The sequence below is a fragment of the Ochotona princeps genome, chromosome 13, assembly GCF_030435755.1.
Source record: "Ochotona princeps isolate mOchPri1 chromosome 13, mOchPri1.hap1, whole genome shotgun sequence".
Taxonomy (NCBI): Eukaryota; Metazoa; Chordata; class Mammalia; order Lagomorpha; family Ochotonidae; genus Ochotona; species Ochotona princeps.
In genome coordinates, this window is record NC_080844.1 from 65,681,487 (window position 1) to 65,708,114 (window position 26,628).

General features: G+C 49.4%; 1 protein-coding gene across 2 annotated transcripts in view; it reads right to left on the bottom strand.

Annotated features, from left to right (window-relative positions):
• Positions 1 to 25,061, bottom strand: part of C13H10orf90 (chromosome 13 C10orf90 homolog) — a 262,080-nt gene extending 237,019 nt beyond the window's left edge. For both annotated transcript variants that reach the window (XM_058671830.1, XM_058671829.1), the window contains exon 1: positions 25,001 to 25,061. The gene's annotated coding sequence lies outside the window, so the exon portion shown is untranslated. The remainder of the gene's footprint in view (positions 1 to 25,000) is intronic.
• Between the last annotated feature and the right edge of the window lie 1,567 nt (positions 25,062 to 26,628).

The following is a 26,628-nucleotide window of genomic DNA, read 5'->3' on the forward strand; positions in this document are numbered from 1 at the left end:
CTGTGATCCAACCCTGGATGGTACCAAAGTCCACCATCTACTGTGATCCAACCCTGGATGGTACCAAAGTCCACCATCTACCTGTGATCCAACCCTGAAATTATATAAGATGCTATTTACTGGGGGAACTCAGGCCAAGGGCACACAAAAAATTTCCTGTTCATTTTCCAAGGAACTATGAACTTGCAATTATTTCAAAATTAAACTTGACAAACAACATACCAGTGGAATTGCCTGAACTCTTTACCGACAGATGCCACAGCAGGCATATTCTCAGGCCCCTGGAGCCGTGGTGGTTTCTGTTGTGCTTCTGATGCCCACGTACAATAGTTCATTTACTTTCAACATCTTCTACATTTCATCAATTTTAAGTTTCTGTATTTTATATTATAATTCTCCGGGACTAAGGATAGGCCCACTTCTGTAAGTGCTTCTTCAGTGCAGCCCTGAGATGCCCTCTGCAGATTCCACGTGGCTGTGAGATTACCGCAGGCCTGGAACAGGAGAGGAACGCAGGCCCTTTGCAGAGGGACAGCTTTGGAGGCCCGTCAATCACCGCCCACGTCTCAAGGGAGGAAGCCTGCAGCCGAGTCTGAGCATGGAACCTCACGGCCCCGCACCACTCGGATGGAAAGGATGCTGCACTATTCTAGCCGAGCCAGGCAGGGGTGTCCAGCTGGATTCTCATTACTCACCACAGCTCATCACGGACACTGACTTAGTGCGCACTGACTCACTGTCCCGGGGGAAACACAGAGTGTGGTTCCGGTAGCCCTCGGGTCATTACATATCTGTCCACGTCAATTCCTAACCTTGTTTGATGTTTGCTTCTGCATAGACACCTGGCGTGCCCCTGTGCTTCAGTGAGCTGCTGCCTTCAAGGACAGTGTCCCACCTCGCAGGGTCAGTTCAAATCCCAGCCTGCTGTGCTGATCCGGCTCCCTGCTAATGTGCCTGGGAAAGCAGCAAGGATAAGCCAAGTGCCTCAGTCGCCGTCACCCACATGGATGAATTCACTAAGTTCAGCCAACAGCACTAGCAGGCTCCCCTAAACAGCCCTTGTCTTAGAAGCACACCTGAAGAACCTGCCCATGCTCAGCAGCATGAGACAGCTCTGGGCGCCATGCAGAACAGGCGCGGGCAGCTCTGGGCGCCACGCAGAACAGGCGCAGGGTCACAGAAAGCACAAAGACACGGCAAACGTGGCAGGAAATAAACAGCGTGGAGGGCACCTGCTCACAGCCTGGAGCTGACAGGTGCGTGCAAAGCATCCGCTTGCTCACTACGGCACTCGTGCACACACCCAATGAATGTGGCTCAAGACGCCCTGCTGTGCACTTGCCTGCCAGTGCCCGCAAGGGCACGCATGCATTGGTTTGGAGGCACGTGCACAATGATTTAAGGGCCACAGCACATATCTGCAAGCAGGTGAGGCTCCCCAAGCAGGGTCTGTGCTGAGGCACTCTCAGATTCGTGCGATGGGAATGTTCATGACGCTCCCCAGGGACCATCTGCACTTTCCTCCATGGGAAAGTGGGCTCAGCACAAAGGAGAGAGGAAATGCGGGTGCCTGCAAGGCGAGCAGAGCCCATGACACCCCTGCACGGCCATCACGGGGTCCTTCCCCACCACAAACTCAGAGGAAACAAAGAAAAGCTTGTTTCCCTCCAGAATTAATTGTGTGTCCAGCCATGCAGCATGTCTTTTAAGAGCTCTTGTGACAAACTGGAACAACACACACACCACGTGGACTGAATGACAGGCCACAACTCTTGTCTTTGATAACAGATCTCACAGTTACTGACTTGCATCCTGAATGGGCCGGTTCATCTGGACCTCTCCTTCTCCTTGAACAGAACTCCATGGGTCATCACAGCCACTGGCTCAGCGAGTCTGTCGCCCACAAGGACGCAATGGGCATTCTTTGTTGCCAGTGAGAAAATACAGTTTTCCATGGAAAAGTCAGATGTGCAAAAGTGGATATTGCTGCCTGAGCTGATGGTCTTCCAAGCACGTTCCAGTGTGATTTTAGGAGATCAAATGAAATCCATCTCCACTTGTAGCAGGGTCCAGCATTGTGGCACCATGGCAGCATCCCGCATCAGACAGCTGATCCAGACCCAGCTGCTCTGCTTCCAGTTCAACTCCCTGCTGACACACTTGAGAAGACCTGGGCCCCTTGCCCCACCTAGCTGAAGTTCCTGGCTCCTGGCTTCAGCTTGGCGCAGCCCTGGCCACCTAGCTGAAGTTCCTGGCTCCTGGCTTCAGCTTGGCACAGCCCTGGCCACCTAGCTGAAGTTCCTGGCTCCTGGCTTCAGCTTGGCGCAGCCCTGGCCACCTAGCTGAAGTTCCTGGCTCCTGGCTTCAGCTTGGTGCAGCCCTGGCCACCTAGCTGAAGTTCCTGGCTCCTGGCTTCAGCTTGGCACAGCCCTGGCCACCTAGCTGAAGTTCCTGGCTCCTGGCTTCAGCCTGGCGCAGCCCTGGCCACCTAGCAGGTGCGTTAACGGAGGGACGCTTGCTCACTCACTCACATGTGCTCACACTTGCACTCTTTGCCTTTTAATTAAACTACTCAAATTTGGGGGTCAACACGATAGCCTAGTAGCTAAATCCTCAGCTTATAAGCACTAGGATCCCATATGAACACCAGTCCATGTGCTGGCTGCTCCACTTCCCATCCCACTCCCTGCTTGTGGCCTGGGAAAGCAGTAGGGAACACCCAAAGCCTTGGGACCCTGCGCCTACATGGGAGACCAGGAAGAGGCTCCTGGCTCTTGGCTTTGGATTGGCTCAGCTCTGCCACTGCAGCCACCTGGGGCGTGAATCAGTGGACAGATCCTTCTCTCGGTATATCTGGATTTCCAATAAAAATAAATAAATCTTTTAAAATATATATTTTTTTTAAGTCGGTAGGAGTTGCCTAACATAAGGATCTTATACTTCTCTAACATGTCACAAATGGTGTTATCAAATCCTACATGGCTCAAAAATCCATTCAAAGTGAAAAACAACAAAAAAGGCTTTAAATAACAAAGGATGAGAAGTTCTTCATTTTGTTCCATAGTCCACATTGCAACAAACTTTGCAGCACTCCTGCTGGCAAGGCTGGAGAGAGTGAAGAGCACTCCTGTTGGAACATCCATCCTTTCCGGTGACCCCGGGGGGTGGGGGGGGGAACAATGCTGCCCAGGTTCTTCACCCACGCACACTCAAGAAGCAGCCATGAGAGTGGCTACTTCCACCTGGCCAGCCACGAGAGAGGGCTGCAAAATCTGAAGGCAGAGCCACTCGCCTCAGCATGTTTTCCTGGAGGAATGAGCTTTTATGTTATGTTACTTATGTTAACATGAATGATGGCCTTGTTGTTATCGTCAATTAATGAGTCGGTGCTTCAGAAATTTTAATTCTAAGTTCTAAGATGATGTATCTCATTAGCTGTAGCCCAGGACTGGCATGTGGCACTGCCAGAGAAGCCGCTGCTTGCCAGGCCAACATCCAATGTCAGAATGCTGGATCCAGGTTCAGGTGATGCCTGATGCACTTGGGCCTCTGTCCCCTGTGTGGGAGCCCTGGCACCGGCAGGCCCTGGCCTGGGTGCTGCAGACATCTGGGAAGTTATTTAGCAACAGAAGACATCTCCGTGTTTTCCCCTTTTTTACTCTGCCTTTCAAATAAATAAATGAGTAAATATTTTAAAGTGCAATCTGCCTACCAGGTGCCACCCTGCTCAGTCAACAGAACCGTCACGTGGAGGTACTCACAAGTTCCTCCAAGGGGTCACGGGAGGACAGTCCACTGCTCAGCTTCTGTGGGCCTTGAAGACAAACTGTCTCTTTGTGGACGTCACAGCAAACGGGCTTTGCTTGTCTGAGTCCCTGGGGATGAGGAACTGTTAGCAGGAAAAAAAACTGCACGGAGGCGAAGCCATGACACAGCCACGGCGCGAGTCCTCAGGGCCCACGGATGAAGGATTCCCACGCTGGTCCATCCTGAGCTATCCATGCAAGTGCTTCCCACCACCATCACAGCAGGGTTTCTCAACACTCCACTGGCAGGTTGTCCAACATCTCTCACCCCAGTAAAGATGCAATAGAAAAGCAAACCCGACCCCTAAAACAAAAACATCAGCACAGTCTCCCAACCTGGTACCCAAGTGGCATGGCCCGGTTCTCTCCCACAGCCACATCCTCCACAATCTCACGCCCCACCCCCCGATGGGCCCTCCCATCAGGGCCTCCTTTCCTCCCAGTAGGATCCCTCCAGGCCACTTCAGGAAGCCACCTTTCCTCTCAGTGCTTCTGGTGTTTTCTTTGATAATTCGGCACAGTTTTCTTCCCTCCCCTTCTCAGCTCTCTGCACTAATCAACAGAACCCCAGTCCCCAGAGCCAAACACCAGGGCACCCCCTAGGAGGAGGACAGGCACAGGTTGGGAGCCTACGTCTGCACACGCTGCCGTCCTAACAAACGATGTGCAGCCCTGACACTTTGACTTTTAAAAGACTATGAGTTATCCACAAAATGTGTTTTCAGGTTTGGAGTTCTTGAACAAAACCCAGCTGGCCACAGAACACACCTAGGGCCTAGCCCGGGATCCTGCACCTCTCCTGTGTCCCGGGAACTTGCGACTTTCAGGACAGTGCCATTTCATTAATGTGTTAGCGTTGCAGTGAGCTGCTGTGGTTTCCGCCTGCTGCCATTATTCTATGTTAATTAGAAATTGTTTCTGGTTTGACTTCATCGTTATCACTTTAATTTCTGGTGAGCTATTTGGTTTGTTATATAATCACATGCCTATTAACTTCCATAGCGTTTGGGGCCCATCATTTTCCAGTGCCCAGATTTAGGATACTGCGTAATGGTACAAATATGAATCCTTCTGGTTTCTATCACTAAGATTTGTGAGATACTGTTATAGATAATTATGTCATAATAAATACGCTGTATATTATTGTGTTGCTATGTAATACTCTCCAGAATAGTTTTGGACAATGAAATTTGGGGACTATTTTAAATGTTTCTTCAGCTGGGAAGTTTTGAACAGGGCAGGTTGGAGCCACAGTGTTTGTATCTCAAATACTCAGTACCAAAACCTTGGCGCTCCAGGAGCTAACATTGTAGCACTATGGGTTAAGACTAAAGCAAAACCTGATGAGCACCAAGTTGAGTCGCAGCTGCCCTACTTCCAAAGCAGCTCGCTGTTAATGTGCCTGGGAACGCAGTGACGCATGGCCCAAGGTCTGTGGGAGACCCAAATGGAACTCTGGGATCCTGGCTTCACAGTCATTTTGGGAGTCAACCAGGGGACAGAAGACCTCTCTCTGTCTCTCTCTCTCTCTCCTCCCTCTAATTCTACCTTTCAAATTAAGCTTTTTAAAAAAAGGTGTTTCAGAGGCCATGATTCACAGCATGCACTGATAATTCCCATACTGAAATCTCTGTTTCACAAAGCCTCGTTTCCAAAACAGACACCATCTTCCCCCTCCCCACGCCAACCCTGCCCCTTGCAGCTGCACGTCCTCAGAGCAAGCCCGGCTCCTCCTCTGCCAAGCGCAGTGTCCACGCCCTATCCTCATCGCCATCACCCCCTGGACCTCCCACTGCTTCATGCCTGGCCTGAGCACTCCTTCCGGCACACAGCAGCTGCTTGACCTTGCACGTTTCAATGCACAAACGCTGCGTGTCCACTGGTGGGACAGAACATCAGAAACCAGAAGGAGAGTAAGGTCAAAGTGACGACACCCACATGTGAGAATGAGGACTTTGGTCACAAAACCCCACGACCCGGATGGCTCGATGTGGTGGAAATTAGTCCACAGTTGTAGATGTCAGAAGTTGGACATCAAGTTGCTGGTGGGCTGTGTTCGCTATAGAGTTTCTAGGGGAGACTCAGTATGTTGTTCCTCTTGGCCTTTGGGGGTGTCCGCAAGGCCCTAGCACCCCTTGGCTCTCCCCCTCCCTCACCACATGCTCCTGTCCGTGTGGACCCGTTCCATCTGCAGCAACCCTACTTCCAAATGAGGCTGCCTAGGAGGTTCCTAGAAGAGCACGATTTAAGGGAATGCTTTCCATCTGGATACACCCTACACCTGTGACCACCTTGGACCAAAGGATAAACTCGCCCCTTCTTCCACGCGGGTTCAAGAGCCAATCTTCAGCAAGTACTAACTGCATTTGTAGTTAGTCTATCTTCTACACTGCTCCAGTGATCATCCTACCCAAGCCTACGTCTAACCCAGAGTGACTGGAGCTCAGAGCGCTTTCTTTGGTCCACCAGTGACTTAGTTTTAGAAGCTTCCCAACACGTTCAACCTCATCCCACCTATCCTGCTCACTGTTTCCCTTGTTCTCTTGGAATCTTCATGTCTCTCCAAATGTATTTTCGAAGCACCTTGAGTAGCTCCAGTTAAAATAATAATTAAAGATATCTTTCTTTGGTTTATATTAATCAGAGATGTCTTTTTGAATTATTTTCTTTCCCTTTAGATCTACTGGGATTTTTTTTATGGGATGAGATCTGTCAACCTTTTAAATGTCTCATGTGGATTCTGAAAAAAAAAATATGCATTCTCTTACATTGTTTAGCTTTCTACAGAACTGGTAAGATTGGCCTCATGTTAATAGGAGCTTCTAGATTCTTGTTAACCGCCCCCATGTGATATGCCTCCAACTGAGGGAGGGGGACTTTATCTTGACAAACACTAACCTGTCTTCCTCAAACATGTATCCTTATTTTCATTTATGTATTATTTTTCATAGTATACATTTCTTTCATTAATTCCTCTGCATTTATTACATGAGCACAGAATGGAAACGACCTCACCGAACCCTCCCTCCAGGAGACTCAGTTCCAGCCGGAGCAGTGCAGTGAGCCAGCGCTGAGCCCACCTGTGCGGCTCTGCATTTCCCTGGGCGTGTGGGTAAGCTCAGGAGGGACGCAGTCCGAGGCAGTGAGATGCGATGAGACTCTCTCAGTGTGTATGAACAAGGCACACTGTCTTCTGCTGAACTGCTACAGCTTCTACAACAAGAGGAAAAGCTGTCTGGAAGAAAGCCCGTAGCTGAGGCCGAGGGACCAGACATGAGCCTAGAGCTGCCTCCCAGGCATCACTCATGGAAGCGACAGGCACCTCTCCTTATGTCATTCGCAGCCAAACGAGTCTGAAGTGGCACATGAATTGATTTTCTATGTCAGGACTTTACTGGCTTCTGTGTGTATTCCATCATTTTCTACCTTTGTGCCTCATGTCAAGTTAACCCTCTGTCTTGGGTGTTCCTTCACCCATTCTGCACACGCATACTGTCCTCACCTTTCAGAATGCTGGTCAAATGACAACTTCTCCTAATGCATTCTGCGAGAAAGAGATATCAGCTCAAACAATTCCTCCCAAGGGATTTAGGGAGTCAGTCTTCACATTTCCCTCACAACTTCCCCAGCCTTCACAATCGCTTACTTTTTAAAGAGTTACACAGAGAAGAGGGGAAAGGGAGCAAGAGAGCTTCCATCTGCTGATTCCCCAAATGGCCACAATGGCCAGAAGCTGAGCCAATCTGAAGCCAGGAACCAGGAGCTTCTTCCCGGTCTCCATGTGGGCGTAGGGCCCAAGGACTTGAGCCATCCTCTGTTGTGTTCCCAGCTCTTAGCAGCGAGCTACACTGGAAATGGAGCAGCTGGGATTCAAACTGGCACTCACACGCGACGTCCCTGTCACACCCAGGAGACTGACTCACTGTACCACAGAGCCGCCACTGCTCATGTTTGTGTTGCTGGTTCAGACATCCTTGCCATCTGCAGGGGAGGACTAAACAATGCCCTCAGCACCGCACTGCTCGTAGAAGGGTTTCTTGGAGGAGCGGTGGATGTGCCCATTCTCCTGGCCAAGGAAAGGGGCCCCTTGTGGGACGGGCGAGGGCTTGCAGGGTTTGTCCTGGCGCACAGCAGCGACTGTCCGACAGACGTACGGGCACTGGCAGCTGGAAAATTCACACACTTCCCTCTGTCGTACACGTGAGGCTGAGAAAGGTCGTTAGTGTCCGGAGGTCTCAGCTCTCTGTTCAGTGAGGAGAGAGGGGAGGAGATTTTCCATCAACTAAAATATCTCTGCTTCCTCACTGTGTTAACGGGATAATTGAAGATTCATGCAAGACTAATGGATTCTTTGTGAACGGAATGAAGGCATGAAGGGAACCCGGCCAGTGACAAGAACAGCAGTTATTTATCAGAAAAATAAATTGGATCGACTCAGCTCGCAGCACTGCCCCTATTGTTATGCTAAGGACACGGCTGCACAGCTCCCCTCCCTCCCCCTGACCGCCCTCTCTCTGGACGGCCTCATTAGTTGGCGCTGCCTGCATCAGGAGGGCAACTGGCATGGTCCCAGTCTAGGAGGTGCGAGTCCTGTGTGACCCACCCAGGACCTTCAGGTCTATGTCACCTCAAAAAACAAAGGACCCCTGGTCTAAGAGCACGCTCAGTCTGACTACATGCTCAGGCTGGACCTCAAGGCCCACCTCCACAGCGAGAACCTTGGTGAATGTCTGCAGCTTTACGAGTGTGTCCAGGCTGCTCGCCGCATGTCTCAGGATAACTTCTCTTGCTGGGGAAGCTGGGACATAGGTCTTCAGTTTAATGACGGGTTTCACAGCAATGACCATTTGTTTCTCAGGGTTTCTATTTATTTTGGATTGCTGCTGGACTTGTTATTAATTTTTAGTGGGCCCTGTTATCACCAAGCTTTGTTAATAAAGACTCCTTAATACACCCTAGACTTGTGTGGCATGATCTCTCACACCCCATAATACTCATGGGAATCAAACGCACGTGAGAACACTGTGAAAGTTCCCCATACACAACACCATCATGTTCAGACATGGGGCCAGTAGTCCCAGGGACAGGAACACAGGCTACCAGGAAAAGGCGGCAGGTGAGATGGAGAAAATCGGGTCCAATCGCCCCTTGGACAGTGCTGGCCCTGCCCTCTGCAACCAACAGGAAGATATCTGGGTACTGCCAAATGCCTGCACTCGGGGGACAGTCTTCACTCTCCACACAAGCCAAGTCACACCATGTCCCCAGAGGACACGCCCTGACATCTGGTGACGCAGGAGAGAGGGAGTCTGTGGAAACAGTCTGACATGACTCTGACATGTCTCTGACATGTCTCACTTCTCCCTCCACTGTGTGCTGGATTCCCAGCGTCTGTATGGACAGTCCTGGCTTGGGGCCTGAGAAGTCAGAGCAGCAGACTGGGAAGGTAGACACATCAAAGAGCGCCACGTGACTGGCAGGGAGGGCACATCTGCTCTGTCTTGGCTGGGCAAGGTGACAGCCACAGCACAGCAGCCGCCCCTCTCCTTGCTAAGGCGGCTGCTGAAGGCACCTGATGAACTATTTTTCTTATCTAGAGGAGGAAGGAGCTGAATTCCCTTCAGCTAAAGGTCTCCGTGTGGAATCACCAGGCCAATTAAAAGTTTTAACTTGCAAATGTGTCTGGCATACACACTCATAAATATGTTTACAAATACTCCAGGGTAACATGTCTTGCCTGCAAATTATGCAGCTGCTCAAGTTCTGGAATATTCCTCAAAACTCCCTTTTAGACAACGACATTCCAAGGCCATTATCAGCTGCCATCCACCGCTGGCAAGTCTTCCTAAAGGAGTGTCTCCGTATGATCGTATTTCCACGGCACCCAAGTAAAGCACCCCTCTGCTAACTGGAAGAACTGAGCAGCTTGAATTGTGCAGGCAAAAGCCCACGCTGGTTTAAATGCAATATTTGTCTTATGACTCACTTTGGCTTTGACAGTTTGACTATAATAATTATCACTTTCTTAGGAAACATTTAATGAAGATAATAAGATAATCCTGTGCAATGCTGCATTTTCTTGTTGAATCTTTTAAACCTGTTATATTAATAATAGGGAATGCGATGTTGTTAAACCAATTCAGGTCTGAATGTCACCGTCTTCAGATAGAGCGCCCCACCTATATTTGCGAGCGTACCATGTTGTACTGATTGGCAGGGCAGAAGCGACAAAACTATCCCAAAGGAAGACACCTGCATTCGTTTGGGGCACTCCCAGTTGAGGGCGATCCTTTCCTGCTTGAGGCCACTCAGGTTGGCACTGACCGGAGGTGTGGTGCAGCCCCTCTGAGGCCCAAGAGAGGACAGACAGCAAAAGCCAAGGGGCTCAGGCCATTCTAAACACAGAACAGCCAATGCTTAATTTGGGATTTGCAAATCAATGCTACCTCCCCAAGTCTCATTCCCTGCCCACTCCCCCACGAATGGAAACCAAGGGAAGGGGCAAGGCTACCCATCAGGATGACTTTGAACCCCACCAGGGACAGCCTGAAACTGGTCAAGTCCCTGCGGAGACCTGCGGCCTACCTTGCCTTCCACGCTCTCAGCACTTGACCATTCATTTTAAAAAATTTAAAAAATCCAAATTAAAACATTTTAAAAAATCCAAATTAAAACATCAATGAGGTACCACCTAACTCCAGTAAGACTGGCCCACATGAATAAAAGCACCAACAACACTTGTTGGTGAGGTTGCGGGGAAAAGGGAACCCTACTCCACTGCTGGTGGGGCTGCAGGCTGGTACAGCCTCTATGGAAATCAGTATGGAGAACATTCAAACAACTCAAAATCAACATACCGTATGATCCAGCAATAGCACTCCTAGGAATATATCCAGAACACTTGTTTTATGAGAAACCAACATGCACTCCTATGTTCATAGCAGCACAATCAGTAATTGCAAAAACATGGAAGCAGCCAAATGCCCATCAGCAGACGATTGGATAAGAAAGCTATGGTTCATCTACTCCATGGAATACTACTCAGCTATTAAAAAAAACAAAATGCAGCTCTTTGTGGCCAAATGGGCCAAACTGGAAACCATAATGCTAAGGGAAATGAGCCAATCCCAAAAGGTTAAATACCACATGTTTGCCTTAATTTAAGATGATATGATGTTATGTATAACATGTTATGTTATGAATGTTATATGTTGTGTATAAACTAAAATTGAAATGTAAGTGAGGTGGTCACAGAAGGTGGCTAGGAACTCGCATTTACTTTTAACATATTGGTTACTCATTACTATGTCAATTAATTCCATAATGATGTAAATTTTTGCTGATGGTATGTTGGAGCTTTCAATTAACTGGGATGATACTCTGCTGGCTCTGTCTTCAGACCAGAAAGGGTATACCTAAGAAGCCGTTGAACTTGACTGGACAATAAGATGCTCAACTCTATGTTTGGTATACGCTTGCAATGGGGGAATCTCAACTGAACTTGAGCTGTGGTTATGCAACAAGGTGGAGGAATCCACCATGGTGGGAGGGTTTGGGGAGGGGTGGGGAGAATCCAAGTACCTATGAAACTGTGTCACATAATACAATGTAATTAATGAATTAAAAATAATAAATTAAAAAAGAAAAAAAAATTAAGTGTTGGGCCCAGCGTGGTGCCCTAACGGCTAAAGTCCTCACCTTGCAGGCATCAGGATCCCATATGGGCACCAGTTCATATTCCAGCTGCTCCACTTTCCATCTTCCCATCCAGCTTCCTGCTTGTGGACTGGGAAAGCAGCAGAGGATGGTCCAATGCCTTGGGACCCTGCACCCAAATAGGAGACCTGGAAGAGGCTCCTGGCTCCTGGCTTCAGATCAGCTCAGCTCCAGCCATTTCAGCCACCTGGGGAGTGAATCAGCGGGTGGAAGATTGTTCTGCTTCTCCTTCTCTCTACAATCTGACTTTCCAATATAGAATAAATAAATAACAGTAAAAAACAAGTGTTTTCCATGCGATATTTTTTAATGATTAGAGAATCATCCCAGGACTCCTGCCAGCATTTCCCAGGCCCACGGGCCCAGGGCTTCACCTCAGCAGGGTACAGAGATAGTAGCTGACCACAGTGGGTCCTCTTTTCATGGAAAACAACCCAAATTGTTCAAGGAAATGGGGTTCAAAAAGCTCCAGAAAAAAATAAGCTGCAGGGGAATGCAAGCTTTCCAGGGATTTCCTGAAGCCGCTCCAAGCTTACACTAAGCACTGCTCCTGCCTTCCTGAACCTCAGCTCCACCCCACACTATCCTGTCGGGGAAGCAGCCCAAGCGCCCCACGCGCCCAGGGAGACGCGCAGCTGCAGGGAGCCAGCGTGCGTGGTGATGCCAGCTGCGGGTGTTGCTCACCCAGTTCACAGCACCCACGCCCGGAAGCCATCAGCTTTGTAAGCTTCAGTCTTGCTTCCTCAAGGCTACCTTTGCACAGCATCGTGTTTCTGATCTTCATTTTATTGTTTTCTCTAACACGGACTTTTCTGCATGGTTGAAGTTCATCCAGTTTTACTCAGATACTACTTGATAGTAATCCACACCCGCAAGGCCTTCCACAAACACGTGTGTGTCACACACACCCAGGACACCTTCACAACTCACACACACCCAGGACACCTTCACAACTTGCACCCACCAGCGACACGTTCATAGTCCACACACATCCGCATGTTCACAACTCACACACACCTGTGACATGTTCACAATGAGACTTCCTTTTTCCCCACCAGAGGATCCAGTCATGCTCATGGCCACTCAGACTCAGCTCGAAAACACGCAGAGGGCTGGGAGCTTGGCCGAGAGGGTAAGACACCTAACATGCCAGGTTCAGTTCCCACCTCTGGCTAGCAACCAACAATCCCAGCTTCCTGCAGGGATGGCTCAGGCAGCTAGGTCCCTGACACACACACAGGGGATCTGTAACAGGCTCCCGGCCCTTCCTATAAAAACCTTAACCCAAACCCAGCTGCTGTGGGCATTTAAGCAGTGAAACAATGTAAGCACTCCTCTCTCCCACCCCCCCTCCCCCTCTTTCCCTCCCTCCCTCCCTACCTCCTCTCTCTCTCCCTCTCGCCTCTCTCCTTCTCTATTTGTTCTCACTCAACTAAATTTTTTTAAAAGATTTATTATTATTGGAAAGCCGGATATACAGAGAGGAGGAGAGACAGAGAGGAAGATCTTCCATCCGATGTTTCACTCCCCAAGTGACAGCCACAATGGCCGGTGCTGCGCCGATCCTATGCCAGGAACCAGGAACCTCTTCCAGGTCTCCCATGCGGGTGCAGGGTCCCAAGACTTTGGGCCGTCCTCAACTGCTTTCCCAGGCCACAAGCAGAGAGCTGGATGGGAAGTGGAGCTGCTGGGATTAGAACCGGCACCTATATGGGTCCCGGCGCGTTCAAGGCGAGGACTTTAGCCGCTAGGCCACGCCGCCGGGCCCGCAAATAAATTTTTTAAAGATTTTTTTTAATTCCCAGAATTCTTTCAGACAATATCACCACCCTCCACAGCAACACAGCCTGGGCATTGGGAAGAGTTGTGGGTGCCTTGGCAGTCACGGAAGCTTCTCAGGGCATGAAAAAGCCTCGAGATGCCAACCACAGTTTTGAAGATGTACATTTTGCTTGAATTACAGAGTAATCTGAACCCTGCAGACCAACCCCACCCATCCACATGCATAATCACACATCTTCTAGTGATGTTATTACAGTAAAAGCAACCAGGTATACTTCAGTTCTTTAAATATTTGTTTTATTGGGGCCAGTGTGACAGTTCAGCTGGCTCATCTTCCACCTGGAAACTGAGGCATCCGATATGAGCCCTGGTTTTTGTTTTGGCAGCTCCACTTCTGAGCCGTCTCCCTGCTTGTGGCCTGGGAAAGCAGTGGAGACTGGCCCAAGTCCTTGGAGCCCTGCACCCGCGTGGAGGACCCAAAGGAAGCTCCTGGCTCTGGCTCCAAACCAGCCAAGCTCCAGCTGTTGTGTCTATTTGGAGAGTAAACTAGCTGATGGAAAGTCTTTCTGTCTCTTCTCTCTGCAAATCTGTCTTCTTTAATAAAAATAAAATAAATCTTTTTTTAAAAACTACTTTTATTGGAATGGCAGAACTTGCAGAGACCTTCTATCTGCTGGTTCACTCTGCAAAGAGCCACAGTTGATACCAATGCTATTAGTAAAATACTATCACATTTGCTTTTGCCTGATAAGCTTTTGCAATCTGGAGCACACATGGCTGGCAAGGCTGCATACTGGACCAGAGCAGGGCTAGAGGGCTCCGGACACAGGACAGAGTGTCCAGCACTGACGGACCCAGACCTTTCCGAATCCTCCCAGCCAATGGAGGGACAGAGAAGCATCTATTACCTTCCAAGCAGTTTCCTCAGGTGTTCCCAACATAAAAGAGTGCTCAGACACACAAAGGCAATTAACTGACATCAAGCAATTAGGAGGGAACTGTTTGCTAATGTATTCCTTCACACCTATGGGACGGGAGTGGCAATAAATTTCACAGCCCAAGGTTGAGAAGGGAGATGCTACTTTCCTAAAGTAAGAGTTTCCAGCCTTTCTCAAATGGAATCAGAATCCCAAACCTGAGGAGGGAGAAGAGACCTGTGCCATTTTCAAGCCTCTGGCATGAATTAAAGACTGGGGTCCCAGGCAACACAGGCCCTGAAACAGGAGCTCATGCCATCCCCTAGTCCTGCTGGATAACAGAATGTGGGAGTGAGCCCCCAGGGGAGGAGAGGGAGGCATGATGGCTCTTGGACAAGGGGGGGCGGCGCTCAGGAGTCTACACCAGCCCCCAGCATGGAGACCACAACACACTCTTGTGCTGTGCAGGGGCTGGGCGCTGCAGCTGGGGAGACACGGAGGGCGCGCGGACACTCAGGAGCTCCCTGCCAGCTCTCTCTTCCCACAGGGCACAGCTGTGCCAGACAGTCTCCCCACTGCAATTCAGATCTCAGCCTCCCTGTCACTATGGGGTGTGCCAACACAGAAGCAAGTGTTTATTCTGCTGCCACGTCTGAATGCACAAGAACTCCCTGGAGTGACAGACGATAGCTTCTATGTCTATAGGTCACCTGCTCCACTTTGAGGTTAATAAAACATAGCTTACAAGTTGGAATTGCTTTTCTGGAAAACAAACTCTCAGGGCAGGGGGTTTGCATGATGGACAAGGTTGAATGAAGAGACTCAGAGACGTCAACACACCCGACCTGGCCACCAGAGCAGACCTCCCACAACACCCACAGGACAGAACAACCACGTCCTTCAGAGGACAGGCCACCCTGACTTGCCAGTGACCTATGCACCTGCTCGAAGTTCCTCCTGCCAAGGCAGATGAGACTCTGGCTTCAGTTTCCCTGTTTCTTTTCAAGGAAAGTATCAATACCCTGACTGAGCTACTGACAAGATTCTGATTAGTTAGTTGTTCAAAGCACTCTGTGTGTGTGTGTGTGTGTGTGTGTGTGTGTGTGTGTGTGGAGAGGTGGAGAGGTGGAGAGGTGGAGAGAGAGAGAGAGAGAGAGAGAGAGAGAGATGGCAGTTGGCCAGCACAGAAACTAGCATTGATAACTAGCCTCACAATTCCCAGCTCACACCCGGCCCCGTCAGATATTAAGTGCTAGGAGCTGCACTATATTTAAATAAAAACGCGGAGAATAGAAGCTTCTGGTCCAGAAGACTTCTCATCACAAGAAGGCATCTCCAGGCCCTCGCCTGTCCTGGGGAAAGAGCTGAAATCAAACCCCTGACCTCAGAACTTCAAAGAAGCCCTGCTTCGGGCCGATGTCTGTGGAGGGAAACTCCCGTCCCCTGCCCTGGCCCGGCGACCTCCTGACTATATGAGACAGCATTCCTTTGCTGTCCTCTTGGTGAGGGGAGCATCAGGCCTTGCAGGTCACATTCCTTGGCCTTTCTCTAGGCTTATCCAGGAGAGACTTCAGCTCAAGTGTGCATCAAGTCACTTGGAGGAAAGAGCTACCTAAACTTGTGGCTTAGAAATCTCTGCAGGGCCCCTGATGGTGCCATCCCAGCACATGGGAGAGGATGCCTGGTCACAGCCATTCCCCTGCAAAGGCCTGGTGAGCTTTCCCAGGAAAACTACCCAGCTCCAGGGGCTTCTAATTGATCAGGACGATATTCTGCCACCTCTGCCTTCAGACCAGAGATGGTCTCCCCAAGAAACTGTTGAATTTATCTGGACAATAAGATGCTGGACTCTATGCTTGGTATATGTTTGCAACGAAAGAATCTCGACTTAATTTGAACTGTAATACTGCAACAAGGTGGAGGAATCCACCATGGGGGGAGGGCCCGGGGAGGGGATGGGGGAATCCCAGAGCCTATGAAACTGTGTCACATAATGCAACGTTATAAATAATTTTTAAAAATTCTAAAATGTTAACAATGATTGACAGAATAAATTGAAATATGAATAGGAAAAAAAAAAAACTACCCAGCTCCAAAGACCAGGTCAGAGCCCCCGAAACATGGGCCTGGGACTCTCACATCAGCCTTGCCTTAGCGAAATGTAGCTTGTCAGGTGCCTGCCCAGAACACAGCCTATTGGCCCAGCTCTCCAAGCACCTAATGCCCAGTGGATGAAATACCAATGCTCACAGCTTCCTCCACTTCAACACATGATGCCCGATAGAATCAGATCCTCAAGAAGAGTAACAGCAAAGCAACTATTACTGTTCTCTAGTTAGTCATTCAAGACTTTGTTGGCAGCAACCAAAAGTCCAGCTGTGGCAGGGCTGGAGGCACACAGAGCCCATCTTCCTGCTGTCTGACCGCCATAGACAATGCTGCACAGCCACTAGAATGTATTCAAAGCGGCTGAAGTATACACTTAAAATGGTTATAATTGGGCGATGGAGGATATAAGGCACATCCAAAAATAAAATGAAGTTCAACTGAAAAGGAAAGATGACTCTCAGGCCCAGATTCAGGCACAACAGAGTCATGACTGTTAGGCAGGAAATATAAAACGACTATAATTAATCTGCTAAAGACTCTATTGGGAACAGTGGGCAACAAGCAAGGGCAGACACCGAATACAAGAAAATGGAGAAGGGACAAATGGGATCCAGGAACCAGGAGCAGCAAGCCCCAGATGCTCCTCGGGAGCCTGGGTCGGCCCGCCCGCGGGCGGCTCTATCAGCTTCCAAACTGAAACTCAAGCAGTGCAACACAAGACGGAACACTCAGGAGTGGCAGGACAGCTCAGCAGGTGTAACACGCCACTGTGGTACCAGGGAGGACAGGGAGAACATGAAGAGAACACATCGGAGGTAATGACGGCTCAGGATGCCCAATCACAGACTCAAAATCTCAAAGAGTATCTGCCAGAAATTTTCAAAACAAGCAAGCATCAGTACTGCAACTAGCCAATCAGTCCACACTGCAGGAAACTAACGAGAAAATAAGATGAGAACTATGCTGTGGGGGTAGGGAGGGCACCTTAACAGCAAAGGAACAGGATCAGAAGGCAAGCAAATATTTCGACACCAAGCAAGCAAAACAAAATGGAATGGGACATTTTCTTATGGAAGAGAAAAATACTATTTTTTAAGATTTATTTTTGTTTAAACACTTTTTATCTAAAAAATTTTTAAGATTTTATTATTTGAAGTTTTTAATGATTTATTTATTTTTATTTGAAAGAGTAAAGGAGAGACAAAGATCTTCCATCTACTGATTCACTGAGATGATTCAAAGCCAGGAGCCAGGAGCTTCTGTCTCCCACACAGGTGCAGGGTCCCAACGACTTGGACTATCCTCTAGCCACAAGCAGGGAGCTGGACGGGAAGTGGAGCTGCTGGGACACAAACCAGCACCCGTGTGAGATGCTGGTGCTTGTAGGTGGAGGATCAGCCTGTTGAGTCATTGTGCTGACCCCAGACCAGAATTCTATATCAGAGATACAGTCCTTGAAAATTGAGGGAGAAATGAAGATTTTTCAGGATGAATATAAGCAGAGCATCTGATACGTCCTGAAAGAAAGATAAGCAGAAACTTGCAGGGCTGGTGCTATGGCTCAACAGGTAAAGCATCTACCTGCAACACAGCATTCTCTATGGACACAGGTGTAAGTCCCAGATGCTCCACTTCTGATCCGGCTCCCTGCTAATGTGCCTTGGAAAGCAGCAGAAAGTGGCCCAAGTGCTTGGATTCCTGACACCCGTGTGATAGACCAGAAGAAGTTTCTGGCTCCAGGTTTTGACCTGGACAAGGCTAGCCATAATAGCCATCTGGGATATAAACCAGTGGATAGAAGATTCATATTCATTCTCCCTCTCTCTCTCTCTCCCTCTCTCTCTCACTCCCTCTCTCTCTAGCTTTGCCCTTCAAATAAATGGCTAAACTTTATTTACAAAGATTTTTCTTTTTTCAGGTATAAGAAAAATGACATAGTTCAAAAACTAGGACCTACCCTAGAGACAGCATTGGAAAAGGAATACATGAAAGTTTAGAAACATTCATGTCCCTAAATAATCTAAAAGATAACCATTTGTTTGAAGTAGCAATGGCAGCAATGTATCGAGTAATTAATGAAAATAGTAAGTGAAATGAAACAATGTCACAAAGATGAGACGAAGTTCTCTGGCAATAAACAGAAAAGAGATACAAACATGACTGATTCCAAGATCAATCTAAGTGTCTCCATTATCACATTAGCCATTAATTGTTAAAGCCATATAATTAACAGAGGGGGAAAACAAGACTCAAGTGTATGCTGACTACAAAAGAAGCAATGTTAAAGAATGCTGGGAAGTGGGCCCAGTGCAGTACCCTAGCAGCTAATGTCGTAGTCTTGCATGTGCTAGGACCCCATATGGGCGTCGATTCCTGTCCCAGCTGCTCCATTGCCCATCCAGCTCTTTTTTCGTGGCCTATGAAAACAGCCAAAAATGGCCCCAAACCCTGGGACCCTGCACCCACGTGGGAGACCTAGAAGCAGTTCCTGGTTCCAGGTTCCAGGTTGCCTCAGCTCTAGCCATTGCAACCACTTGGGGAGTGAATCAGCAGATAGAAGCTCTTTCTCTCTGTCTCTCCTTCTCTCTGTAAACCTGACTTTCCAATAAAGATAAAATATCTACAGAACATGGCATCCAACAGTGGAACATACAAGCTTCTGGGGGCGACTTGGATCAACCAGTGAGGTCAACCACACTGTGGCCACAGACACTTAACAAACCGCAAAGAATAGAGAGCTCACCATGCGTGCTTGCAGACCATACAAATACTAAACTAGAAATTAGTAACAGAAAGATGGCATGTAGTTCCCCAAACACACAGCTTCAGCAATGTATCTGCACCGCTGAGTCCAAGAGGCACTGGAACTAAATAAAAACTAAACTCAGCTCATCAAAATGTGTGAAACGCAGTAAAAGCAGTCCTTACCAGAAAATACACAGATTTAAATGCATGTTTTGGAAAGGAGAAAAGCTGTAATAGCCAGAGCCTAACCTTCCATCTCAAGAAACTAGAGAAGCAAGCACAATTTAAGCCTAAAGCAAAGAAAGGAAAAAGAAATAAAGAAATCAATAAAATATATCAGAAAATTCACAGAGCCAACAAGCGGCTCTTTGCAACCACGTAACTGGTAACGCTCTAGCTACGCTGGCCAAGGGAAAAGAGGAGACACGAGGTATTGGCACCACACATTCCAAGCTCCATCAGCACTGGGGACACTGGAAGGACCGCAGAGCAACCAACAGACAGCACCACGCCTCACATGTGACCACTCAGGGAAAGAAGGGCTACCAACATGCCCAGCAGACAGCACCACGCCTCACACGTGACCACTCAGGGAAAGAAAGGCTACCAACATGCCAGCAGACAGCACCACGCCTCACACGTGACCACTCAAGGAAAAAAAGGCTACCAACATGCCAGCAGACAGCACCACGCCTCACACGTGACCACTCAGGGAAACTAAGTGACATGCACAGAAAGAAATGCAGACAACCTAAACAGCCCCATTTCTTTCCATGAAACTATCTCAATAACTAATGATCTTCCCAAAACAAAGTACCTAGCAAGACAGCTTCAGAAGTAGATCTTACCAAACACCTAAGAAAGAAAGAATTCCCCACTAAGCTTCCAGAAAATAAAAGCAGCAAGATCACTTCCTAATTCTATGAGGTAACATTCTCTTGACAAGAGTGTCATGTAAAAACATTCAAAAAAGGAAAATCAGAGACCACTAGCTCTCATGTACGTAGAAACAAATGCAATCCAACAACACCTAGAAGAATGTTATTCTATAACCAGGCAGGATTTATTTCACTTAAGCCAAGCCTGTTCAATATTTGGAAACCAATCAGTGTAACACACCACATCAACAAAATACAAGAAAAGCCACAGAATCTTATCAACATACACTGAAAAGCATTTGAAAGTACCTATTCATGTTTAAAAAAAAAAAAAAACTCAGCAAAGCAAGAAGGGCGCTTCCCCCATTTGACAAAGTTCTACAAAAACCTACAGTTGACATCAGACCTAATGGTGGCAAACTGTTTTCTGCTTAAAGCCAGATACAGCTCATTAAGGAAATAGATGGTTACATACATAAACACTGATAATGATTGCACATGTGTGCCAAGCTCACAGGTGCATGTGGGGGCTTTGAAATACTCATGGAAAATGGGGTGTACAGGTAAGCGTAAAGCAAACATTTGAAATCTTCACTTTGCCTTTTCCTGACACACATGCACTGCACGGCCTTTGGGACAATTCCTCACGCTCCTGCACCTACAGCCCCATCAGCTGAGAGGGCCTGCAGGAAATGACAGCCCAGTGGCAGCAAGCATGATGTCACTCTAACGTTGGTTCCTAATGCCATTCTCCTGTGAACAGAAACAGGGCTCCTGACCCCATGGTTGGTGCTGGCTCAGAAAGCAGCAGCTGAACCTAGAGCGTCCTGCAGACAAGAATCCAGAAGGTGTTCCCAAGGGGCTGGCACGGTGGTACAGCCCTTTGCATCGCCACTTCTGACACCAGCAGGGGTGTGACCCCTGGCTGCTCCACTTCCAATCCAGCTCCCTACGAATGCTCCTGGGAAGACAGTGGCAGATGGTCCAGGTTCTAGAATCCCTAGCTCGAGTTCCTGGGTCTTGGTTTGGGCCTGGCTTGGACTGCTGTGATCATTTAGGGAGGAAGCAGGAGGCAGAAGCTCGGTCTCGCATTCTCATGCTAACACGCTCTTCCCTCCCTCTCCCTCCCCGTCTATGTGCTGTGTGTGTGCCATCCCACCGTTCAAATAGTGTGTTAGACATAAAGTGTTGGGGAATGTCAAAAGGACGGAGGACTCATTGTGGTCCACACGGCAACATTTTCAGTAAGAAAATCAAGCAAACAAATTGTACTGGACTATAAATCAGTGTACAAAATAAGTCTGTAGCACGCATGGCAATGTTAAAAAAAAAAAAGACAGAATTCCAAATCAATCCTGTATGTGCCTGCCCCGATGGACAGGCTTATCACCCCTCCCTCCTGCTCACATGTGGTCTGTATGTGGTGGGTCTCTTCCAAAGATTACAATAGAGAGCGCTCCACTGACTAATCCTCCTCCTCCAAGTGCCAGCAACCTATATGGGTGCAGAGTCATATCCCAGCTGCTCTACTTCCCATCCAGCTCCCTGCTTGTGGCCTGGGAAGGCAATGGAGGATAGCCCAAGTTCTTGGGATCCTGCACCCACATGGGAGACCCATAAGAACCACCTGGCTCCTGGCTTTAGATCAGCTCAGCTTCAGCCATTGCAGCCTTTGCAGCCATTCGGGGAATGAACTAGTAGTTGGAAGATCTGTCTCTCCTTCTCTCAGTAGATCTACCATTCCACGAAAAATAAAACTACAGTGCAGACACCTGAAAGCACCTCAGCCAAGTGACCAGGGTCCACACAGCCGTGAGACGCCGGGAGGACAGCGTGTGCCCTTCATGGAATACACACAGGCACAGCCGTGAGACGCCGGGAGGACAGCGTGTGCCCTTCATGGAATACACACAGGCACAGCCGTGAGACGCCGGGAGGACAGCGTGTGCTCCTCATGGAATACACACAGGCACAGCCGTGAGACGCCGGGAGGACAGCGTGTGCTCTTCATGGAATACACACAGGCACAGCCGTGAGACGCCGGGAGGACAGCGTGTGCTCCTCATGGAATACACACAGGCACAGCCGTGAGACGCCGGGAGGACAGCGTGTGCTCCTCATGGAATACACACAGGCACAGCCGTGAGACGCCAGGAGGACAGCGTGTGCCCTTCATGGAATGCATACAAGCTTAGTGTCGGGGTGGGGACAGGAGCTGTGTGGGAGGTTCAACTCTGTGTGTCATCTCTACAGTCCTTCTCTACCTCTACGCTGTTTGTCAATAAAGTTTGTCTTTTAAACATCAAAGGGACAGGGGTGAGGAGGAAACCCCATACCTACAAAACCATACCATGGAAAAAAATAATAATAATGTAAAAAGGGAAAAATCAAAGGGATGGCAAAAACAGGGGCCAGAGTTGAAAGCACTCACAGAACAGTGATGTGGAGCAACACTTGACAAAATTAAAATACAAATAAAACAGAAAGCTTACCCTCCTCATTGAGGGGGACAGTGTTCTCGCATCACGATGCACCCTCAACTTAACTTGGTTCTCAGCTGGGATGATTCAATTCAATCAAATTATTGGCAAGGTGCTGATTCCTCCCAGGCTCCTGGAGGGGCAGGTGGTGCGAGGATCATATCTTAATCAAGTGAGCAGCTTGTTTTTGCAAATGCCAAATAAGAACACAGGAAGCCCAACATGCGCGCTGGCCAGACCCACACAGAAGCCAGCAAATGGGATCGCAAACATCTCACTGATAATTTGCGGCATTCTTAGAACTCAATGGGGAGCTGCAACAACACCAGGGAAGAAGGCTAAATAATAAAAGTCGGACCTCAGGACATTATACCCAGAGCCAGAAAATAACAAAGTGAGATTCCAGCAGGATAAATGCCAGGTCAGGTGTCTGAGAAAAACAATCCCAAACTCAAAGCCAAAGGGAGCAAGGCACACATAGCACCCGCCAACACCAAGCCAGGAGGGCAGGTCGCATGGCAGTTGGTAATGCAGTGTGCTGGGCGGAAGAAGGGAAACCAATCACGGGGCTTGGAGGGCCAAGGTCACAGGAGGCATGGGGGGGGGGGGGATGGCTTTGGTGCTGCCTCGCCACAGAAAACATGGAGCTGGAATTTGTGCCAAGCGAGAAGGCTGTTGATTTCCTGTAATGGTTCAATCACCACGCAGTCAAAGCCAGCAGACAGAACCCTCACCAATCCCCAAAGCCTGGCGGAACAGCTTCCAGAAGCCAGGCTATGGCACAAGGCCGGTGCATTCAGTATGCCTCATGGCCAAAGCCCACCAGATGGGCTTGAGCTCAGAGACATTGCTGCCCAGAGCAGGTTGCAAACTCTGGGGGGAGTGGCCAGAAGGTGTCTCACCTGCACCCACATGGAGTTATGACCTACAGGCAGTCCCAACTCCCAGCGATTTGACTTGCAATGCTGACAGCACAGCAGACATTCAAGAGGAACCATATGTGGAATGATGAGCTTGGGCTGGTCCCACACGGCCAGTCCTCCCTGACCACAGTGGCAGCAGCTCTGCGTGGACCGAGTCACAAAGGGAACAGTGACTCGGTTCAAGGATGGGGAACGTCCGGCCTGCGGGCCCCCGAGAGGCCCACAACATCATCTGGTCTGGTCCTGCCAAGGCAACCATGTGCAGGTGAACTCAATGCTCACTAAACACAGCAGCCTCATTTTTCAGTTAAGAAGTTCGTGTGGCCTGCAAACAATGTTATAAATGTCCCAGTGGCCCTTGGCAGAAAGTTCCCAGCCAGGGTGCTGCGTAGCTAAGCTAGGATCTGGGGAGCTGAGTGCCTCTCCCACATCATTCTCAATGGTGGGTTTATGGAGATGTAACCTCACCCTAAATTCAGGTACATCTGGGCAGCTAAGGCAGGATGAATCATGGGAGAAAACAGGATGCCAAGGTGAGCCTAAATAATCCAGACACTCAGAAGAACGAAGGGAAAGGAAGAAATGACACCTGCTATGCCTGCAGGCTGAACTCACGGGTGCCTTCGTGTGGTGGCTGCCACCTGTCACAGCGATGAGAGTGTGTCTGTCACCCACCCCAGGGCCTGCAGCGCTGTCCTCGGCCGTGAGGGACATGAAAGAGGAGGGCGGCGTTCCGCCTAGGTCCGAGTGGTCCTGGGCAGCACAGTCTAGGTTGTAAACGCATCAGCGGAGTGGGGAGAAGCTGGGGTGGACCTGTAGTCTGCACCCTGCAGCCCTCGCCAGGTCACTCCTGGGACAGTGAGAAGATTCCCTCCTGTGGCCTGCAAGGCCAGCTTGCCAAAAGGCCCCTTTCAGCAGTCGACAGAATCCAGGGGGGATGCCTGGAGGCAGCTGGGCCCTGGGTCCAGCTGGAGCGCCGCTTCACCTCTTAAGACGGAGAGAACGGCCCCTGACTTCGGGGTGTGGGACTGACCTTGGAGACAGAGGGACCCAGGCTCCCTCCCAAGCCACCTTGGGGCCTGTCATCTCTTCTGAGCCAGGCCTACCCAGAGTGGGCGTAGGGAAACTGGAACCCAGGGCGGGCACCGGCAGCACTCCGGGAGTGCCCAATGAGCTCTCCACGCAGACACCACTCGCGCCTCCTGCCTCGCTCTCAGGATCCTCCCAAGCCCAAGTCAGCTGCTGTGCTCCGTGAGAGCATTGTTAATAAAAGAAAATCCCCAGCACTGCCAGGGTCCTGAGGACGGTGACCCCACAAACGGGCCGGAGCTGGCCCTGCTTGCCTGCTGCTCTGCACTGGCGGACCCCTGGAAGCCCACCTCCCCCATCAGGGCTGCCTCAGGAACGCCCCAAACGACCCCGGGCCAGGAGCCAGCCACTTCTCCCCCAGTTCACCTCACAGCCAGCCCCGGAAACAGTTCCTTGTTGACCTCTATTTTAGTAGCCTTCCATTACCCAGACGCTCATTTACACCCTCTAGCTTTTATACAAAGGCAATTAAATGCCTCTTCCAAGGCGAAGACCAACTGGTGGGATCCAAAATTATACTTTAGCACAAGCTCGTAACTGAAACAGGCCACTTACCACGCCGACCAAGCACCTCCACAGATCCCACCACGCTAACGGGGAGCGCGGCGGACGGGGAGCGCGGCGGGCGGCTCGCCCGGGTTCGTCTCGCGAGACTTTCTTGCTTCCGGTCCTCCCTGCGAGCGTCCAGGGGCTCGCGGCCACGTGGGAGCCTCGGCCCCGCATCAGGGCCAAGGTCCAGCCTCGGGCCCAGCAAGGCGTGTGCTTGGGTAGGCGCCCACGGGCGCCCCAGCTCCTCGGCCTCACCGCCACCTGCCTGTGAGGACGCCAGGTTTCCGGAAAAAGAGTTCTTAAAAGTTGAGGCCCAAACTGGAAACCATAATGCTAAGGGAAATGAGCCAATCCCAAAGGGTTAGATACCACATGTTTGCCTTAATTTAAGAAGATATGCTCTTTGTACCTAACTTTACAATAAAAATAAAATAAATCTTTTTAAAAATTCAAGTAAAAAAAAAAGAAGATATAATGTTATGCCTAACATGTTATGTTATGGATGTTATGTCATATGTAGTATATAAACTAAAATGGAAATGTGAAGGGGTGGTCACAGAATGGGGTTAAGAAATCGCATTTATTTTTAACATGTTGGCTGCTCAATACTATGTCAATTAATTCCATAACGATGTTAATTGTTGCTGATGGTATGTTAGTGCTTTTATTTGATCGGGATGATACTCTGCTGGCTCTGCCCTCAGACCAGAGAGGGTCTCCCCAATAAGTCGTTGGACTTGACTGGACTATAAGATGCTGGACTCTATGCTTGGCATATACTTGCTAAGAGGGACTCTCAACTGAACTTGAACTATGGTTACGCAACAAGGTGGAGGAACCCACCAGGGGGGAGGGTGTGGGGAAGTGGGGGGAGAATCCCAGTTCCTATGAAATTACAACACAATGTAATTAATGAATAAATTTAATAAAAAAAAAAAAAGTTGAGGCCCACCAGCCCGAGCCAGGCAAGCCTGACAAGGATAAGCGCCAGGCGCCTCCCCCATGCCTCTGCCGCTGGTTTGCTAAGCTGCCCGGCCTAGCCTGCCTGGCTGCCTTTCCCCGCTGCCCAGCGCCCTCCGCTGCGTTGTCTCTAACAGTCACACCTGTGCCTGTGGTCCAATTGAACAGCACCTGAGCCGCACGCCCCTGGAGAACAATGCTTTTGTGCTCCAGGAAGGCGGTCACTGCCTGGAGTCTGCTTTGCCCAGAGGACAAAGCTGAGAGCCGGGCGCCTACCTTAGCTACCTGCAACAGGCCACGAAACAGGGAGCTGCATGGGAAGTGCAAAAGCTGGACAAAAACTGAAGCCCTTAGGACATACCGGCACTTCCAGGGGGGAAATTAGCCAATTGAGCCATTGCGTCGAACCCTTTATTTGGCTTTTTAGAGTCAAATCTCTACTTCCTTAACCTGAATTCACTTTTTTTTTAATTAAATTTATTCATTAATTACATTGTGTTCTAGGATTCTCCCCACCCCTCCCCACACTCTCCCCCCCTGGTGGGTTCCTCCACCTTGCTGCGTAACCACAGTTCAAGTTCAGTTGCGATTCCCTCTTTGTAAGCGTATACCAAGCATAGAGTCCAACATCTTATAGTCCAGTCAAGTCCAACTGCTTCTTAGGGAGACCCTGA